The following is a 16,262-nucleotide window of genomic DNA, read 5'->3' as shown; positions in this document are numbered from 1 at the left end:
ACACTGTTTCATTTCCATATTCAGCACTGTGTGTGAACAGATAACTTATCATAGCCAAGCAATGGGAGCAGTGAGCTGTATGTTTACAATGTTGTATATTCACACAAACACAGTGTCCCTAAGCCCCTTATTCTCTGGCCTCAGCTAGAATATAAAGCAGGCCTGATTGGGGCGGTGGACTCTCCAGGGCAAAAATGGAAAGAGTCCAACTACCACGACACTCAACACATTAGCTTCTTACTCTCAAAAGACAGTGGACAAACTCCTAAACAAGCGAAGCTGAGACATGCAAGGACACACTCGGACGCATACTGAAACACAGATGCACATCAAGTTTCATTTAGAGATTTATGATGGATTTAGTATTGCTCTGTATGAATATGTATGTGTTTAGAGGGCATTCTAGCGCCGAGCATTTTCCTTTTCCAATCTCATCCGCGATATAATGCCAGATAAATTTCTTCCCCCTGTAATTTGGCTGTTGAAAACACCCAAGAGGCAGAATGAAAAATGAGAGACAGAACAGAGGCAAGCTCTCTACCCATCGAAGGTGGAGATATTAAAATGCACTCTCGCTCGGTGAAGGCTGTGATAAAAAATGTCACTTTTAGGGGGCATGGGCAATTATGATTAAAATCGCTCAAGGAGTCTGTGACTGTTTAACAGAGTGCTACTTGATGGGGGTATGTGTGAGTGTGTGAGTGTGTGAGTGTGCGCTCTTACGGATCTCATAACATTTCGTTTTACAAAGATTTTGTTAAAGCAAAGAGCCGGGATGTAGAACAGGCATTTCCAGCCTTGTTTTGATGTGTTGTGCGTTTGGATGGAAATTCAAAGCACAAAGTGGACGTACCCTAGTAGGCAGTTAACACGGCAAAAAAAATTAGGTCCTAATATGAAAAATCAAGCAATGCATGAGAGTGTGCAAGAGAGGGGAAGGCTGAAGAAAAACTAATGAAATATTGTTGAAACAGAAAATAGAAATTTTGATTAAAAAATACAGTCTGGTTAATGGGAAGTGCTGCACAGGAGCTGCATATGACAAGACGTGTAACGGTTTGACTGTTTAACTAACAAAAAAAGAAAGTGACACAGAGCCAGAGGAAACCAAGAACTCAAGATAAAACAAGAAGGAACTAATCAGAGACCACATGATTCGTCACATTTAGATTGTTACCCGTGAACTTGGCATCAACAGTTTTCATCACGAGAAGAAAAAAACGAAACCAACTAACTGATAATCGACATGTTGCTGCTGCACTGAACTCAAAGAAAGCAATCCAAATAGTAAACTTAACCATAAGCCTGAGCAGTTATGGTAACAGCTTAACAGTTTTTTTTCTTTGGTGGCCAATGCAAAAACAAGCCAGTTTGTCATTCTTTGTTTTAACACACAAAGTGGCGTGAGTTAGAGCTACACCACTGTTTTCATTTTTTGTTCTTATTTAACTACTAAAGCAAAGAAGTCTTAACAGTACAAAAAACTAACAGTGAGAACGGCTGCATCATGGCTGAAGTTAAAGTAAGCACATGATTCAAACTGGATCTGCTTTTAACCAATATATAATTGGATGGAAACAACACTCTTTACTCTTGTTGAAAAAGTGACCAAAATTTTCAAAACTTATGGTTAATAGTTAGCTTCAGTAACTTGATGAGAATCTTAGGTGAGAGACATGGAGAGACCAAAATAGACGAACCTGCAGTAACACATACGTGAAGTAATAAAGCCATGGACTGTTTCCAGATCGCGCTTGTAGCTATTTTTTGACAAGAAATCAAATCAAAGCTTCAAGCCAAAAATAACACCCAGGCCTTTTGGATGAGATTTTAAAGACAGGGTGAGATGCTCATGTTTTAGCTCAATGTGGACTCAAAGAGCAGACTCAAACAACAGTCAGGAGTTTTGGAAGGTTTATTGAGAGACTTGTATCCTGGCCTTTGTAACCAACTGGTGAGTGGTGGAAGAGGCTGGATATTTCACAGGCCAGCGACTGAAAACACTGCCAGAGAAAAGACAGGATGTTAGCAATTGCCGTGGTGAGTTTGACAGAATATTGCTGATGGAGAATGCAGCATGCAACATGTGGTTCCACTGGCTCACTCGTTTGTTTCCGGAACAGTCTACAAGAAGGTACTCAGCTGGCAGGTGGGATTTCCTGTTCATGGAGAACAGGTAAGCACTTTTCTTGGCTGGAAATAGGAGAAACAGACTGAAGCATTTTGTGGTTGCGCTCCAAGCAGAGAACTAGGATGGAGATGGATACACGGTTAAATCACAAAAGGCAAAAACTAGCAGGTAGCAAGGACGGCCTGATTGCCACCATAATGACACCATAATGACAAGGACAATTTAGCGGAGAACAGTTGCACCATCTAGCCATTAAAAAACAGGAGCTTGATTACAAAAATGAAACAGGTGTGAAAAGAAAAGCTGGAGCAAGAAGACTTTACCCAGAGGCAGGCTGGCAAGGTAGAGCCAGCCCAGCACCTCCACCTGTGGTGTAAAGAGAAAGGGCTCGAGAAGGAGAGATACAGAAAGAAAAAAAGGGGAAAGGAATACCCTGCCAGGACCGTAACTGAAATTTGGAAGAATCAAAGATGACCAAAGAAATTATTTTGCCACTGTTTGACTTGAGGAAGTTATTAGTCATCTGACCTTTAGTATTTTTAAGACATTACAGCAGAAGCTGGAGGGAATCCTGAGATTTTAGTAAAAGATATAGCTGTAAATCATCAGCGTAGAAATGGAAGGTGTTATATCTCCTACTAATATTATCAAGTGGAACCAGATAACTCTGAAGGATCAAAAAACAGGGGCAGGGGATGAGAAAAACAGACACACAGAAAGTCTTATCCTTGAGATAAGAACTGAGGCGGTGAATAGCTTTGCCCTTAATACCAAAGCAGAGTTCAAGGTGAGCCAAAGGAATCAAAAAGCATGGACTCATCTGAAACAGAATCAAACCTGTACTGGAACCTAACAAAGTGTGAATAAGGTTAAAGCTAATTTGATTAAATTCTATTCTGTTTTGCTGTTTCTGTATTACTGAAGATACTTCCATTAATGCACAGACCAACAGAGTGAATAACACCCCCAAAACAAGAAATTACAGATTTATTTATTAGTAGCAGTAGTAGTATTGTTGTTGTTGTCATTGTATTATAATTAGTTAATTAGTATAATTAGTACGTGTATAATATATAATTTATTTATAATGTATCTAGGATAATAATATGATATATGCCTCTACAGATTTTTTAGTATACATACAGTAGTACAGTATACTGCAATCCTTCAGAGATTCAATATCTGAATAAATACCTTCATATGAAAGACAAAGCATTAAATCTAATAACTCAGCATATTGAAACATATCACAAACATATATTGCTTCTGCAGATAAAGCTTGGCAGATTTTGGTAGCAAAAACTAAACACTATCTTTAATTCAGTGGTCTTTGGTTGAGCTAGTTTGATGTTTAGATATTAGATGATGTATGCTGTGAACAAACATCTGTGCAAGTTTGAATAATTCAAATTTCCCCTATGGTGTTTCCTTATAGATATTCAAAAGCATGTGAAAATAAAAAAAACAAAAAGTGCAGTGCAGTGTCCAGATGTATCGAATTGCAAAAAAAAAAAGAAGAAGAAGAAGAAGAAGAAGAAGAAAGACTTTTTCTGTAAACACAGTTTTTTCATGTTTTTCATGGTTGCAGTCCCTGACATCTTATTTGTGCCTTCTGGTGTTGGTAAAGAGGGAAAAAAAAGAGTTGCAAGGCAAAGGCTTCACATTATTACTATGTGCAGCATCAGACTCCGCTGTAATAATTCTATCCCGACTGTTTCTTTGAAAGAAATCTGAAGCCTTGACAAAACTCTAATGAGAATCTGAAACAGAACTGAATCATTTAATTGAAACATACAAGAACAAACTCATGAAATGATCTTAAAGTCCACACCTCCATAAAAGAGATGACTTGTGCAGGTTTTGTGAGACTTCCACACAAGGTTGCCAGATATGCAGAGTGGAGAAAGAAGGCTGTATCTTTATTTAGCCGGGCCATTGTGGAAAGGTCACAAAGTTCATTTTGAAACAGATACATACCCGTACACATGCACACACACGTTTCAGCAACCACAAACCCGCGCACACACATCATACCAAAGTAGAAACAAAGGCAAGCCTAAAATAGAGAAACAGATGACTAACACTTAACTGTACGCACAGATACTGGACGCACACACACACACACACACACACACACACACACACACACACACACACACACACACACACACACACACACACACACACACACACACACACACACAGTAAAAACACAAGTTTCCAGATATATTCAAACTGATCGATTTTCTTGGACGGCCTGTCATTTTTAGCTGTGCTCTGCTGTATAATTCATTCATTCATTATTGATCCACAGTAATCAGTGGAATATCAATCTTGCCTTGAACTTTCCACTTAGGTATTTTCAGAACGGCCTGGCCGTGCGCTTTCTGAGTTTGCGGTTGATTAAAAGAACAACAGAAGAGAAAGAAAGTTTAGAATTTAACAGGCAGGATGTTTGTTGACACAGCATGGATCCACATGTGTGTCTGTGTGTGTCAGTTTTGGCACAGGAAGGAGGACAGGATGTTCTGTTTGGATGTGAAAGTGTCATGTCCTTTCTAATCTATATACAGTAGTACAGTAGCCTGAGGAGTGTATGTTATACTTCCATTAAAAACCTATGGCAATAATTAGGACAGCTTGGTGGAGCTGAGTTGTTTACGGCTTCTACATAGCTTAGCATCATGTTGCATCATCTTTTGCTGATGCCTGTAGTCTGGGACTCAGTGTTCAAGTACAATTTAGCACTCTGGCTCACTTCATAAGAATGTTTTATGAGGTGTAGTAAACAAATCTTTATTATTTCAACATAACTTTCTATGTTTTATGGTGCAATTTATTCTTTCTTAAAGAAAAAGTTCAACATATCCTTCACTTTCTTGCTTAAAGTCGCCACTTTGTCATTCAGTGAGATGATTGCAGCCCTCAGATGAGGCTTAGTTCGTCATTAGGGATGGGACCCGGAACAGAGAAACAACTAAAATGGTTCTAGCTCAGGCTCAACTCCAGTGCTCACTAATTAAAATTTTACATCTTGTTTTGTTTTTTTTTGTTTTTTTTAATGATTGTTAATAACTGGTCTCTTTCACCAAGGTTTGGTTACTTCCTCAATCAGTGACTGCCCATCAAGCCCAGATAAAGTCCCTAATTGTTGCACACAAGCAAAAGTGTGAAGTTAGAGGTATCAGCAGACATATTTTGTCACCACTGGACTGAGCCAGGCTAGCTGTGTTTTTAGTCTTGCATTCTTTCCAGAGACCAGGGAGTAACTCCTGAGGTTACAAACAGAGCTGCAGTATGTTGAAGGCCATGGGAAAATGACCCTTAAGCACTCTTAATCTGTGACCTCATTAAACACTTTCCTGATGAATTCATCCTCTCGATCACAAGTTTCGAGTCTTACTGCATACAGCATGGTGTTTATTTTGTAAATTATTGTTCCCAGAAGAGTAAAAATGGAGGTTCGAGTAGACCATGTGTGTCTGCTTGTGACTGACATGTCACTACCAATTGCAATGTCTTTTAGTTTCCCAGCAACATTCAACCCTCTCTCATATCCAGATGGCAACGCTCAGAACTCACATCACAAACCAACTGGTGACGTTATGTTGCTTTCTCCATCTTTTGTATACAGTCATACTTTTATATACATCCTGGTACATATGTACAAAGAAACAGCCACAGATTTTAGCAGCTTTGTGGAAAAGAAAGAACTTCAAAGAATGATTCTGGGAGCACTAATTAAAATGTTTTATCTTGTTTTTACAGACAGAGGAGCCATTGAGAGGAATACTCAAACAGGGAATGTGTCTTCAAGCATTTAGGGAATGTTTTCAGGGAATCAGTCTGAAGAATTTCCAGATGTTGGTTATATTTCGGAACTAGAAGACATGGAGATCTTACCGATAACTGTCCTTGGTAAGATTTTAAGGATCATCACACACTGGAGAGAGGCTAGGAGAGAGGACCTCTGATCCTTAAATATATATCAGTAATGAGATGATGCACGAAAATTATGGCAGCTGAAGCCAAGAGGCCACGCCAAGCAGGGGTTAAAGTGGACTAATGTCCTTATTTAATTCAGAGTTGTTAAATGAGATATTGAATCCATAAATGATGTTTTTGCTGAATTATATTTTTGTGAAACATCTTGCAAAATAAATTGAAATGTATTAATTTTGTGTTATTCAAATATTGCCTGAAAAAACAACAACAGGCAGTTTAGTATTTTGATAAAGTTTACAGTTAGGCATGATGTTGGAATCTAACTGATTACTTGGTTATAGGTTAAGGGTAGCAAACAACAATTTATATTAGAGGTGATTATGCTGATTAGAGTCACTCACTGAATTCTACCTTTTATACTAGCTTTATAGCGGTAGGGGTTGGAAATGAGTCCTATATCTTGTTGAATCCAGTTGGCTAAATCCACAAAGAGCAGTGAATATTGGAGAAGTCAGCTGATCACAGTCTGTACACAGAGAAAAATCTACTGAGCTCACAAAACAAATCATCATATGAGTTATTTGTAAGTGATTCTTTTCCCTACCCTGCACCGCTGCCCCTGATCTTAGTGTTCCCCCACCTGCTCAATCCTATTTTAACCCATGGGTCTAAGGAGCCATTTCACGATGCAGGTGAACAAAGGGAGAGCATGAAAGCGATACTATGCCCTCTTCAAAAGCCAAAAAAACCCTCACACCCCCAACCCTACAATTTATATCAATCATCAGGTCAGCTAATAGCTAGTACTTTGATATTTTTGCATAGTTATGAGAATGAAACTGAGCTTTTTTTCTAACTCTGCACAAAAGAAAATAAGCATGTTTCTCAGAGTGTCAAATCATTAATTTAAAGACAAAGTAACTGGGTTATATCATTAATTCTGCTTGTCTTTAATTAATTATTTGTCCCACTACGAAATAAATTCATGAATTCGTCGGGGGGCGGGGGGGTGCAATTGTGTTGCACATAATTACACAGAAAAGAGAAATTTATCCATAACACCATTTTTTTAAATGAGGCTGCTGACCTTAGGTTCCTGGCATCATCCAACAGTTTCTTCCCTCTGCTTTGAAGCCCAATACGGAGACTGATTTCAGTGGTTGGCCTTTCATCATTAGTGTGGTTTAAGAGCTCCATGTGACTAACAGGAGGAGAGTAAGAGAGAAAGAGGCATTTATTTCTTATCACAAACTCAACATTCAGTCCTTGTTCAGGTCTTTGTATCAATACTCTCTTTTGGTTTCAGAGGTTTTGTATGCGTTTTTTTAGCGATATGTTTTAGTCCACTTCTGAAAACCAAGAATGAGGCCAGCAGACAAAGACAGTAAGAACTCTGTGGTCTGTTAATACAGCATACTTCTTTGCTTTGCTGCTTTTTTGATGATATTCAGAGGTCCCATTACTCATTAAGCTCTCAAACTGTGCATACATCACCTATTTTTGTGTGGGTAGTTTCATGCTCACAGCACTGAATATTATGTTGTCAGACTTCCTAATTACTATACATAAAAGGTTAGGGCATGTAGAGGCGGTAAAGTAGCTGCACTGTTTAGGCATCAGTAGCAGCATTTTATGGCATATGTATATAAATATATATATGTTCCTGATATCTGTTAGTCGACAATATTTAGGTAAAGAGAGGAAGAGAAAGAAAGCAAATGTTTGCCTTCTATCGTCGGCAGATGGTCTTGAGACAAGTCATTTGAGATGTTTAAGATAAATATTTCCTGTAAGCGTCACTGTTCCAAGAAGATAACACGCTGGATGTTAAAATACACATGCAATGTTCCCATGCCAGTCATTTGATAATGCTGAATGTCAAATAAACAAAAAAGCCAATCTGCAAAGCACTGAGGTGATTTTTCCTGTAGCTAAAAATGTCTACTTTAATAGATTTAGCATTACTGTATATTTGTATCGTCCTTATGCATGTGTTAAGTGCAAATTGTTTTGGATATTGTCACTTCTCTTAGATGTTTGATTTCCACAATATAAAATGAAATATGTTCAGTTTGCCGTTAGAAGCCTGGTTTTCAAATTCACCTCATGAAAGTGGGAAAAGCTAGTTTGGGATTAGTCTGGAGTTCAGTCCTGATCCCCAAAGCAACCTAATAGAGAAACTTGAAGTCTGCATTGTACCTGAGGGTAAAGAGAGGTATGGTAACATTTCAAGATGAAAAATCTTTCTATTTACAGAGATTTTGAATTTCTCAATCAGCCCAGGGAGCCGTTGTGTCATTTTTAGAGCTAATGCAACCAAGCATTCCAATGTTTTATGGAAAATTTCTGTCAGACACACATTATTCATCCAAGAGGCACATCTTTATGCTCTGTGAAAAGCCCTAAAGTTTAAGCACTGCAAAGGCAGAGCTGGTACCACTTGGCATGATCTTATAAAAGGAACAATTACTGATATTCAGTGACTAATTCATCCTCTTCAGGGCCTGAATGACATTTTTTAACCACCAGATGGTCTTTACAGTAACTTTCTTTTGGGGGGCTGGACCAAGCCAGCAACACCACATGCCTTTTCATAGTTAATGCATATAGTGAGTAACAGTGTTATTAGAGATTGCTTGAAACCCAGCTTGTGGTGGAACAGAATAATTGATTTTCTGGGTCTGTGAAAAAAAAAAAAAGTTAAGTATACTCATATAAACATTAAAAAAATCTGAATTTCTAATATTTTTTAAACTCGTGCTTTTAGACATATATTTAAAGAGCAACTTAACATTCAGCTAGGGGCCCAAGTAAAAATGAAAAAGTAAACCATTCCTATTTACACTTCTCTATCATTTGAGGACAATAACACCAGACTGCATAGCTGAAAGTTTTAGAGATTCAAAACCCAAACCAAATACTCAACTTGGCACTTAAATTCAAAAGTGTGCATGTGTGTGCTCATGCTTTTATGTACAATCCCCTTGAAGACATTTCCCACTCTTATTCCAGGGTGGGAGGGGTGGATGGAGATTTTGCAGTGAATGATTGTTAGAGGCAGATCTCCCCCTGTGGATGCCACTGTGTGCCAAATCACAAAAGCAATTGACTGTGTGATCAGAGACTGGAGGGGACCTGGGAGAAAAGAGGGTAATTTGATTGGCATTGGTTTTATTGATTGACAGCAGCGAAATTCCCTAAATTGCTTATGAAGGATGGTGACCAGTGAGTGTTGGAATGAACGATAATGAATCATGACACCAACCTAACATAAATTGGCATCCACTGGTGATTAAAATCTGGTCACTATGAGCATCTCCTACACCCACGATCTACCTTCGACTGTTTGTGCCTGCTATAGTCATACGTGGACACAAACACATCACAGTCACATTATAAATGTTCAGTCTTTTTCCTTTTGTGGCTAAAATAACTGTGCAACTTCTCTTCCAGAAGCAGCAGCTCACAGTGAGCCTTAGGCTGCATGCAGTGATCAAAATCAGCTGAGCTTTGGTGAATACAAAGCACACAATTGAGTTCTTGACGTAGCTAGAGATAACCCCGAGTCATATAATGTGTCATCAAGGTAAATTTGGGCACACATGTGAGTCTTGTATGAGTTACGGAGACACCATTGTGCAGAAGTAATTATCACAGTGCTATATCCTGAGATGTCTCGGAACGTCCCCTCACATTCCAGTCTGGCTATAGTACAAGTCTGCCTTCTGAATAGGATCCATATGTGGGTGGATGCCTAATCATCTAAATATTCTGCCTGGCAGAAAGTACACTAAATACTTCATTGACACTATGTTTAGGATGCAGATGAACACCCACACCCGGCAGATATACATTAAAAATATTCAAAGCAGTTATGGTGAGTCAGAGTCAGTTGGTGAAGTGCCTCTAATGTGGAGATAGTTGAGAGACACAACACTTGGCTTGAAAAACTTGTGAGATTTATACACCTGTGATAAATATGTTATTGGGACTATAATCACCCAAAAACATATGGTTGTTTTTTAACTCCTGTGTATAGATGTTATGGGCGTTACGCTTCACAAGATGTACCTTAAAGACAGTTTCAATAATAGCGGTAACTTTTCACCACTGCTACTTCCATAAATTAAAGACAAGAAGAAGGAAATAGTGCGGAAAAAAGAGAAAGGTAGGTGGAGGTCATTGGCATACATGTTTAATACACCATAAAATAAAGTATTACTCCGAATACTGCAAGATCTGAATACTGAATTGTAGCAACCATATAAAATAAAATAAAATAAAATAAAATAAAATAAAATAAAATAAAATAAAATAAAATAAAATAAAATAAAATAAAATAAAATAAAATAAGGAAGAAGAAAGAAGAGTGTTGCACATAGTTCGGGAAGGAGTTGAGACAAGCTCTGAGTGGTAGGGAACAGAAGTACAGCTGAAGTGGTGAGGGGAAAATGCCAAGAAGGTATTTGGTGTATCCTCTAGACAGAGTAAAGAAGACAGGAAAAGTTGGTGGTGTAATGAAGTACAGGAAATTATTTGAAGGAAGAGGTTGGCAAAGAAAAAGTGGGACAGGTAGATAAAGAAAGGAGTACTGGGTATAAGAGAGAGGCATAAGGGAGCGGTCACAAAGGCAAAGTAAAAGGTGATGCTGGACACTGAGGGAGAGAAAAATATTTATTTCGACTGGCTTCTAAGAGAAACTGTGCTTGAATATTACGTGCAGCAGTTTGGGGTGGTTAAGGACAGAGATGGAAATGTACTAACGAGTGAAGTGAGTGTGCTGAGAAGAAGGAAAGAGTACTTTGAGGAACTGATGAATGAAGAAAATGAAAGAGAGGGAGAGCATGAGAGAGGAGGTACAGGGGTCAGATGGAGGAAAATCATTGACTCGGCAAGTGCAGACAATTAATAAGAAGGAAGTGAGGGCAGCTATGAAAATGATGGATACAAGAAAGGGAGTTGGTCCAATGACCTAATGTGGAGGTAATGGAGATGTCTAGGAGAGGGGGCAGTGGAGTTTTTTACCAGATTGTTTAACACAGAGAGTGAGAGGAGGCCTGAGGAAAGGAGAAGAAATGTACTGCACCATTTTTCAATTACAAGGGTGATTTGCAGAGCTGTGGTAACTATTGAGGGAGAAAGCCAATGAACCATGCATTGGGTTTATATGGGAAAGAGTTGCTGAAGCAGTGAGGAGTATGGCTTCATGCCAATAAAGAGCACTACAGATGTGATGTTTGCTTTGAGAGTGTTTATGGAGAAGCATAGAGAAGGTCAGAAGGAGTTGCACTGTGCGTTTGTGGATCTAGAGAAAGCATATGATAGAGTGCCAAGAGAGGAACTGTGGTACTGGATGAGGAAGTCAGTAGTGGAGCAGTATGTGGGTGGTGAAGGACACGATGAGGACAGCAAAATAGTGGTGAAGTGCGCGGTAGGAGTCACTTCAAAGTGGGGCTGGGATTACATCAGAGAGCAGCTCTGAGGCCCTTCTTGTTTGTAGTGGTGATGGACAGGCTGACAGATGAGGTACTGAGAGTAGGGAGCAGGTGGAAGAGAGTCTAGAGACGTGGAGGTGTCCACTGGAGAGAAGAGGGATGAAAGTAAGTAGAAGCAAGACAGAATACATGTGTGTGAATGAGAGGGAGACAGGTGTAACAGTAAAGCCTCGGGGAGCAGAGGTAGTGAAGGTAGATGAGTATAAATATGTATCATATCATCCAAAGCAATGGGCAGTGAAGACAAGAGAGGTGAAGAAGAGAGTACAGGCAGGGTGGAGTGGGTGGAGACAAGTTTCAGGAGTGATTTATCACAGAAGAATAGCAGCAAGAGTGAAAGGGGACATTTACAAGATGGCAGTGAGACGATGTGTGGTTTGGAGAGGGTGGCGCTGACTAAAAGGCAGGTGGCAGAGCTAAAGATGTTAAGACTTTCATTGGCAGTGACGAGAATGGATTATAAATGAATATATCAGAGGGATAGCTCGGGTCAAGGAATTTGGAGATAGTTGAGATGGTTTGGACATGGAGGAAAAGTGAGAAAGGATTGGAGAAAGCTGCCAGAAAGGAGGAAAAGTGGAAGACCTCAGAGAAAACTCATAGATGTAGTGAAGGAGGACATACAGAGGGTTAGGGTCATGGTGATGGAGTGAGACAGAAGCAGATGATGCACTGTGACGATGCTTGATGGAGCATTGAAAAAAAGAAGAGGAGGAAATAAAACAAAATAACCTTTTATCCTGTCACAGCTGTGATTGGCTCCAGTCCCCTGCAACCCTGAAATGGATAAATGGGGGAAAAATGGATCAATGCAAAATAAAATGAATAAATGTTGGCCTTAATTTATTTATTTGATGATATTGTAGAATATTTACCAAATTATCTATGCTTAAACATTTTTGTTAAACCAATTTTCCTGACCTACATTAACCTCACCTGTACTGTATACACAGGTAAGAAAGGAGAGTCACAACAAAACCATACATTTCTGACTAATCCACAGAGGGGATCCGGAGGCAGTTTGGGTCTACTGGTGTTTTTCAAGAGAAGGGTGACTAGAAATCAATACAGAGTTGTTCTGAGTGATCGTCTTTATCCCATGATCAAACATTTCTGTCCTGATCTGTCTTTGCTTCCAGGAAGACAAATGCCTCGTTCCACACAGCATAAGGGCTCAGTAAATGTAATGTAAAACTGATGTGAATCACTTCACAGTCGTTTACAGTTGTTGATCAAAAACAAGAAATGCTTCTCTGGGAATCTGTGCTATGAAGACTTAAAGCAGTTGTAAAGTCAAAAATGGCGACGACCTGTTGCTCACAAAGTATGCCTAATAAAGTGGCAGTTTAGCATATATAATAATGGGTCAAAAGCCTCTTTAATGTGAAAGGTCTCAGCTGTAGTGACAAATCTAAGGGAGATTTACAAACCAACACTGCATTGTACCTCCTGTCCTTGGAGCTTTTTCCCTTTTTTAGCTCAGAGTTTTGTTTTTCTTGTCTCTTTACACCAACTTTGTTTCTAGTAGCAGCGAGCAGGTGGTTTAAACAAAGCTCTGGATCTGTTTTACACAGCTTGCACTGCGCTAATAAACAGAATGAAAAAGTACAATGATGAGTGAGTATTGAGCTTTATTCATCAAACAACAAGAGAAGACGGCTCCAAATAAATGCTAATGTTGCTGTGCATCTGTTAGATGAATAAACTTACATTTCACCTAACTACATAGATAACAGAAGATAACAGCGTGCCATATGTTATTCTGCTGCCCTCAAGAGAACATAAAATTAATTAAGGCTGCTTAAAAAAGGAACCAAACAACAAACTTTAAGGAGGAAAAAAAGGAAAGTCATCCCACATATTGTGATTTATTATGCTCTGATGCATCCATTCAGCTGGCGTTTCTTTAATTATGTTTGTGAGGGCTGTGGTATGTTGTGTACTGTCCCATTGTGGCTTTACAATTCGAAGCTGGAGAAGCTTCCGAACTAGGAAACACCTGTGCCTCATCTGAAAGACTCTTCAGGAGAAGCTCCTACCCAGCATTTTTTCTTTTATTACCAGCATTGGTTTTCATGTCACATACAAAATAGGCATGACTTTGGACCTTTGGGGCTCACTCCAGGTGATTTCACTGATTAACATGGCTTCACCTGGAGAGGTGAACTAATCAGTGAAATTACCTTGGAAGAATAGCAAATCCATCAGTCCTGCATCAATACTTCTGTGCATAGCTACAATGGAGAAAATTTTTTCCTCCAGATGTCTAGAAAATAAGTATTTCCTCAAAAGATGGATCAAAAAGAGGTTTGAGATGCACTGAGTGCTTGGTGTTACACGCACAATCAAGTGTGCAGCTCTTCATTTCCCCATCTGTTAAAACTGGCTCAGTAAAACACTACAGCACTCACAGAGAGTCTCAATGATTACCATTCAGCCAAGATAAAATCTATTGCATTTCATATTGGCAGTTCTTTATTTTTATGTTGGCTTGGCTCCTTAGTTTTGGCAATACTTGAGATACGTGAACACTGACATTTTTTTTATCTGACTTGACCTTTCCTTCTTTTGACCTCTCCCGTATATGGTGTACAGTTTGCGTTGCCATGATAACCTGCTTTTTTGAAGCAGCCAGATCACAGAGGTTGCAGAACTTGAAAAAGACTCTGACCTGCATTAGGTTTAAACACAAATCAGGTGTAGTTGGACTAATATTTGTTGAGAATTAAAAGTGACAGTGGCTAACGGGAATAATAATAATAATAATGAATAATAGGACAGCACACTCAGTGTCTTTCACATGCACACAGGTATATACACTAGCCAGCCATTTTACACCATAGTAGTACTGGGTTGGATCCCCTTTTGCTTTCATGGCACAGATTCGAAAAGGTGCTGGAAACTCTGGAATCTCTGGAGAGAGATTTTGGTCAATATTGACAAGACAACAGTTGCCGTAGATTTATTGGCTGCACATTCCTAATGTGAATTTTTTGTTCACCCACATCCCATAGGTGATCTGTTGGGTATGGGATCTGGTGATTGTGTAGGCTGGTTGACTACAGTTTTTGTGACATGGTGTGTTATCCTGCTGGAAGCAGCCATTAGAAGATGTGTAGACTGTGGTCATAAAGGAATAGACATGATCAGCAACAATACTCGTGTAGACAGTAGATGGTGGCATTTAAACCATGCATGTTTAAAGGGGCCCAAAGTATGCCAGGAAAATATCCTCCTTACCATTACACCACAGGCAGCAGCCTGAAGTGTTGATAGACAGGATGGATCAAATGCTTTCATGTTGTTTACACTAACATCTAGATGTTGAGGCAGTAATTGACCTCTGGCATCAGCTGTTCACTGGATACTTTCTCTTTTTCCAGGCACTTAGTAAACCCTAGACTTTGATCTTAAGTGGTGTAGACCAGTAAAAGTCTTCTGCTAGACAGTGTTCTGGTAGGTAACTGGAGGCTAACAGGAGTTACAGGGACTGTTCTGTCATTAAATTGTTTATCTAACATTCAATTATGGTATAATATGAATGGCAATAGGAGTAGGAAAATCTGTAAAAACACATTAAAATACAGTTAAAAGTCTAAATGTTCACATTTTCTGAAAAGTCTTTGCCGGGGCCCTGAGCCTCATGTTTGACATTCCTGCAATACATCAGCAGTTTCTGAAAAACTTAGAAAACCCCTCTGGCACCAACAATTGTTTCACATTGATAGTCACCTAAATCACCTTTCTTCCTTTTTCTGTTCCCTTCCTTATTATTATTATTATTATTATTATCTGCTGTCACTCTCATCTGTACAGCTCTGCTTTGAAAACGGTTATTAATTATGAATATTTTGTTTTTCTTACGTTTTGCTTGATTGTTTGTGTTTTTTAAAATTGTATTATTTTAACATGTTCAAAATAAGGCTGCACAATGAAAAAGTATAAATACAACATAAAAAATTAACTATTGAATAAAAGCCCCAGGTCTCTTTAATTCTTTTCATTTTTTGCACATTTATTACTTTTTACTTTCTCCCCCAATTTTTGGGATACTTATTTTATTTATGTATTTAATTTTATCTTGTTGAATGACAGAATTTTATATAATTTTAAAAAACTAATTTTATTCTATTAGAAATAAGAACTTTATTGCATAGTATAAACCACCTGTGTTTGTGTATATGTGTACGTGACAATAAAACTACCTCTTATTATACATTATACAGATAATGTATAAAGGATCGTTTCCAATACCTTGTTGAATCTATTCCAATATTATTATATTGCAGGTACATAACATTTTGACAAACAACAAGGAGACTATACTATTCCATTTCCGGTAGACATCTTTGAACGTGAGTACTGGACTTTTCTTAAAAGCGTTTTTGCTGTATTTTTGGAGGGGAGTAGGGTCTTTGTGGATACAGGAAACGTGTTAAAAACTCCGGTGAGTTATTTTTAAGCACACTGTTGTGGATTTTAAACGCTTACCTCAGAAAAAAACAGATGCTGTGATGTTCATTGATTGCGCACGCGGGGCTGCTAGCTTCTGAGCTATCTGTGCACAGGTGCTGTGGAGCGCTTCATGAGGCAGGTGAGCAGATGTGAGCACAAGTTGACCCACAGGACTTTTGATATTTGCCCAAAGCTTATTTAATTGGCACTGTTTTGCTCTGCTGCTGTAAAGATAA

The 16,262-nt window shown here is 38.8% G+C and overlaps 1 protein-coding gene and 1 long non-coding RNA gene across 10 annotated transcripts in view; one reads left to right on the top strand and one right to left on the bottom strand.

Moving 5' to 3' along the window:
* Positions 1–1,898: 1,898 nt before the first annotated feature.
* On the bottom strand, positions 1,899–16,198 carry LOC120443102. Its single transcript, XR_005615139.1, has 5 exons — positions 16,063–16,198; positions 12,304–12,348; positions 7,164–7,277; positions 2,105–2,248; positions 1,899–2,003 (listed from the first exon to the last, which is right to left on the bottom strand). It is a non-coding gene; the product is annotated as an uncharacterized LOC120443102 (long non-coding RNA).
* gpat2 (glycerol-3-phosphate acyltransferase 2, mitochondrial) overlaps positions 15,892–16,262 on the top strand; it is a 184,864-nt gene continuing 184,493 nt past the window's right edge. For 4 of the 9 annotated variants that reach the window (XM_039621015.1, XM_031727931.2, XM_031727930.2 and 1 more), the window contains exon 1: positions 15,899–16,018. The gene's annotated coding sequence lies outside the window, so the exon portion shown is untranslated. Of the gene's footprint in view, positions 16,019–16,105; positions 16,166–16,262 lie in introns of those variants that run through there. The other 5 variants (XM_039621016.1, XM_039621009.1, XM_039621010.1 and 2 more) reach the window with 4 other exon arrangements.

The sequence above is a fragment of the Oreochromis aureus genome, linkage group 12 (assembly GCF_013358895.1).
Source record: "Oreochromis aureus strain Israel breed Guangdong linkage group 12, ZZ_aureus, whole genome shotgun sequence".
NCBI lineage: Eukaryota > Metazoa > Chordata > Actinopteri > Cichliformes > Cichlidae > Oreochromis > Oreochromis aureus.
The sequence above is the reverse complement of the archived record's forward strand: the minus strand, read 5'-3'. Positions and strand labels throughout refer to the sequence as shown.